Raw genomic sequence first — 4,489 nt, forward strand, 5'->3', positions numbered from 1 at the left:
GCGGCCGCCCCGCATCTTTGGCCGCATCCTGCCCTCTGCCGGGCGCCGGGAGCCACTGTGCGCGCCGCGCGGGACGCCGCGGTGCTCCCCGGCTCTCCCCGCGTCCCGAGTGTGTGTGTGTGTGTGTGTGTGTGTGTGTCCTCGCCCGCGTGACCCGGGCAAGGCGGGAGTCCCTGCCTAACGCAGCCGGCCAGCCCCGGTAGCGGAGCTGGAGTTGAGCGGGAGATGGAGCTGCCCGGCTCCTGGCGATGTCGTGATACCAAGGCGAGGGCAGTGCCCGCCCGCCGTGGCCACGCCCCCGTGGGCTCCTTCCCGCCTGGCCGCTCCCGGGCGTGCTAACTCCTCTGGCCTCACTCTTCCCTCTGTGAAATGGGACGGCCCCTTTCCCGGCCCTGTGGGACTGCCGTGGTGTTGTCGCTTCTGCGCGAGGCCGGCAGCGCCGGCTCCATCTCTCCCCATCCACCAGGAGAGGGGCCTGGGACCCCTCTGGTTGAGGAAGGAGAGGCCCAGGCGTGAGCCCCTGGGCTGCTGGCAGCCGCGACTCATGGGCTGCGGAAACCCACAGCGCTCCGGCCCCGGACTCGCTCATGGGAGACCTGGATGGAGCTCCTGGCTCCCGGATTCAGCCTGGCCCAGACCTGCCTGTCGCAACCATTTGTGAAGTAAACCAGCAGGTGGAAGAGCTTCCTCTGTCTCTGTCTCTCCCTCTCTTTCTGTCGCTCTACCTTTCAAATAAATTAATTAATAAAACAGACAGAGAGAAAGAGACAGAGAGAAAGGTCTTCCTTCCGTTGGTTCATCCTCCAAATGGCCGCTACAGCCGGCGCACTGCGCCGACCCAAAGCCAGGAGCCAGGTGCTTCCTCCTGGTCTCCCATGTGAGTACAGGGCCCAAGGACTTGGGCCATCCTCCACTGCCCTCCCGGGCCACAGCAGAGAACTGGATTGGAAGAAGAGCAACCGGGACAGAATCCTGTGCCCCAACCGGGACTAGAACCCAGGGTGCCAAAACCACAGGCGGAGGATTAGCCTAGTGAGCTGGGGTGCCAGCCCAATTAATAAATCTTTAAAACAAACCAACAAAAGCCATGTATCAAATCTCAAAAAAAAGGACATAGATGATAATTCAGGATGGAGTACTGGCTATTTCTGGAGTTGCAGAATTCAGATTTTTAAATTTTGGGCGTGCTTTTATATTATTTTTGCGTGTTGCTTTAACAACCATTAAAATAATGATAAATACTTTCATTTTTTAAAGAGTCATTTATTTGGAAGTCAGAGAGAGAAAAAAAGTCGGGAACGCCGACCTCCACCTGACTTTGTCACGTCTGTGTCACAGCTGTCTCTGTCCAACTTCACAGATGGAGAAAGGGAGGCAGGACAGCCAGATGGGTGGTCCCAAAAGCCACAGCTATTCATTAAGGCAAGATGGCAGCAAGGCAGGGTCGCTGCCACACTGCCCAGTCCTCGCCTGGGGGCCACAGAAGTGCAGTCTGCTGCCCTCCCACACTGCCATCTCCTGACCATCTCCCGCGGCCATCTCCTGTTTTAGTGGATTGGGGATCCCCCTCCCCCCACCCCGGATAGCCCAGGATGAGCAGGGGTGTTGCAGCTCCTTCCTATGAGAATGGACCCGGGCAAGTCAGGGCTACCAGCAATCCTGCTGACTTTGAGCTACTGAGATAATCCTGAGATAATCGTAGCAAGAGCTGATGCTGGTGCCGCCCCCAGAGGGCGCTGGGTAGCGGGTAGGAAGCAGTCGTGTCCTGCGCGGATTTCCGAGGTGGAGCTTAGAGAATGGTCGGGTGGATTCGTTGAAGGACTCAAACAGCAGAAGATGCCTCATAGAGACTGTGGGTGATCAGAAGCCCCACCGGGATTTGGTGGGAAAGAAATGTACCCTGGGGGGCAAATATGAGATGGTGCTTAGGCTCTGAGGCCAGAAGAGACCATGTTGGGGTGCAAGCGCCAAACCCAGGGCCTCCAGCAGAAAGAGGCTGGGGGGTGGAGGAGGAGCCAGGGCAGGAGAGGAAGCCGGCCAGCCAGCTGCAGGGGCACCGGGGGAAGGGCTCAGCACAGGCAGCAGGACGGGGGCGGCCGTGAGAGCCGAACGTGGCCATCAACGCCCAGAGAACAGCCCTGGTGTACTGCAGCCCATGGCCGCCTGCCTGCCGTTGGCCAGGGCGAAGGCCCACGAGGAAGACCTGCTGATGACCTGCAGGTGTGTCCAGGCTGCTGCTGGCAACCTGCAGGCGTGTCCAGGCTGCTGCTGGCGAAACCTCCTCCCTGTCGTCTCCTCCCATAGCTCGCACACCCTGAGCCGGGGCAGCAGGAGCAGGTGAGGAACCACACGCACCAGGAGCAATCCTCTGTGGCAAGACCCCGCAGGATACGAGCGCTGTCAGTGAAACTCTGCATGATTAAGAGCAAGACACACAAGGGCACTCTGGCAGGCATGTGGAGAGGGGAATTAAAAGATAAATGTGTTTTTGTGCAAAAACACATTCAGAAACCCATGCATAATTTTTTCACGGTGCACCTTTTCCACATACCTTCATGTGCATGGATTTCAAATGTTTTGCTCCAAAACTAATCCCATTTTCTGCAGATTTTTTGAAGCACCTTTGTAGTAACCACGGGCGAAAACCAAATGCATGTATGTGTGTGTGTGTTCATTCCAAATAGAAGGTTCACTTCTTAACTCTGCCTACTTAGAGCTCTAAAACACGCCACAGACGGAAATCCAGGCATTCTTGGGGAACACTGGGACGGGGAGGTCTTGGGCATTTGGAGTTCCAAAGCTCTGGCCCAAGGAAGGCGGGCGAGAGCCCCACCTCCCCGTACTGGTGCACGGCCAGCCATGCTGGGCTGTCCTTTCCTACCAGGTGGTCCCAGGTGGGAGGGGTGAATGACAACCTCGCCCACCTCTATCCCAGCAGAGGGGTGGGGTGGAACCTTCTGGAAGCCCAGCTGTGCCCCTTTGTGGCTGAAGGCGATGATGGTGTGATGCTGACCCCGTCTGGATAACCTGTGGCAAAGTACGCACGTTCTTCTCCCACGTCCTGCACAGCGCCGGCTGCCACCAGTCTCCCTCAGGGACAACAGCTGAACTTGGGTCCAGCGGTTTTCCTGATTCAGCTAGCGCCAGGCCTGGCCCTTCTGCCTGGTTCAGATGCTGATAAAGTTTTGTCTTCCAACTCTGCGTAAAATCGTAAAATACACTTGCCCTTCCACGTCTTCGGGCTCTGCATCCGTAGATTTCACCCACTGCAGTTAGAAAACATTGTGGAAAAAGCTGCATTGTGTACAGGGTTTTGTTCTTGTTGTTATTCCCTGAACATTACAGTCTAACAACATCTTACATAGCATTTGCACTGTATTATAAATTATTTATATAAATATTTACATATTTACAAACATGTTTTGCGTATTTACGTATTATATAAATATTTACTGTGCTGTAAATAATCCAGAGATGATTTAAAGTCTACAGGAGGATGTGGGTAGGGCAGGTTCTTCACAGTTACTGCAGTTTCACATCAGGGTTTGCAGCATCCGGGATTTCAGCATCCGAGGTGGCCCCTGGGCCGGGGCTCTGCGGGTTCTGAGGAACAACTGTGGGAAGGTTGACTGTGGGGAGGTCACGAGGGCTGGGGTTCAGGGCTCTGCCTTTGAATCTGACAAAGGATTGGACCCAAGATGGTTCTGTGTTGCTTTTCAAATCCCTAACGTGGGCGCGGAAATAAGAAGCAGGGCTGTGAAATTTACATGAGCAGAGTCCTGCGGCTGCCATTGCAACCTCTGAGAACGCAACCAGGCGTGCCAGGCCTGCATTTGGAGCTGTAAACACCAACGGCTGTAACGTGCAATTATATGTAAGACGATCGTGCCAGGGAGGCTAATCCGATTCCCCCGAGCAGGGCATCTTTCCGTGCCAAGCCATGATTTAGAGTCCGCCAGATCAGATTTGTTATCGTTTATGGTAAGCCCGTTTGATTTAAAACTCGGGTCGGGTTTGCTGAGACGCAGCACCGGCTGCCTGCACCCCTGCTCAGTACGTTCTGGTTGGCAGCATTGTGCATGATAGAGAAGAGGAGATATGGCCGGCAGTTGGGTGGCTGACCGAGATAAGGAGCCATTTGCACATCCAGTTCTCCCGTTGAAAGTCATCTCATGCAGGGAGCAAGTTATTCCCCATGATTAAAGAAGAATTTTAAGAGCAACCTTCTTTTTGTTTGGAGTCTCCCCGTGAGCCAGCTCTTAGAAAGCAGGGGCCCATAAATTGCTACTAATGGGTTGTGTCTGCAGTGCCTGGCTGGGAAACTCCCCTAGAGGCATATTCGTAGTTTGCAACTTGGTAGCCCAGCAGTTCTGAGCCTCCGGTTGTTACAGTGAAACAATCTGCATAGTGGCTCCATGGTGACCTCAAATTGAGTGATTGTGGAGAATTCGAGCTGTAATGGGAACCAGGCTGGGTTAGAAAGAAGGCT

The sequence above is a fragment of the Oryctolagus cuniculus genome, chromosome 2 (assembly GCF_964237555.1).
Source record: "Oryctolagus cuniculus chromosome 2, mOryCun1.1, whole genome shotgun sequence".
In the NCBI taxonomy this organism is placed as follows: domain Eukaryota; kingdom Metazoa; phylum Chordata; class Mammalia; order Lagomorpha; family Leporidae; genus Oryctolagus; species Oryctolagus cuniculus.